The following is a 315-nucleotide window of genomic DNA, read 5'->3' on the forward strand; positions in this document are numbered from 1 at the left end:
AACAGGTCACACAGACCGTCAACTTCGACAAATAAAGAAACTGTGGTTGAAGTACAGAAACTTGTGGCAAAAGACCGTCGTACTTATGCGATAGCTACTGGAGTGGGGTCCGATGGGTGCCAAAGCGTTGCGCAGAGATTAGCTGGTTTAGCGGGCCTGACCTTTCCTCGTTCCTTTCAGGAGGATTGAAGATAAAAATTTTAAGGGACGAATTGTCAACGGGGACGAGTATTGCATTTACCAACAGAACCAGAGAACAAGATCCAATAAAAACAATAGTTCAAGAGAGAGATGCCAGTTCAAAAGATAATGACT

Source organism: Penaeus monodon, chromosome 15 (genome assembly GCF_015228065.2).
Source record: "Penaeus monodon isolate SGIC_2016 chromosome 15, NSTDA_Pmon_1, whole genome shotgun sequence".
Lineage (NCBI taxonomy): Eukaryota > Metazoa > Arthropoda > Malacostraca > Decapoda > Penaeidae > Penaeus > Penaeus monodon.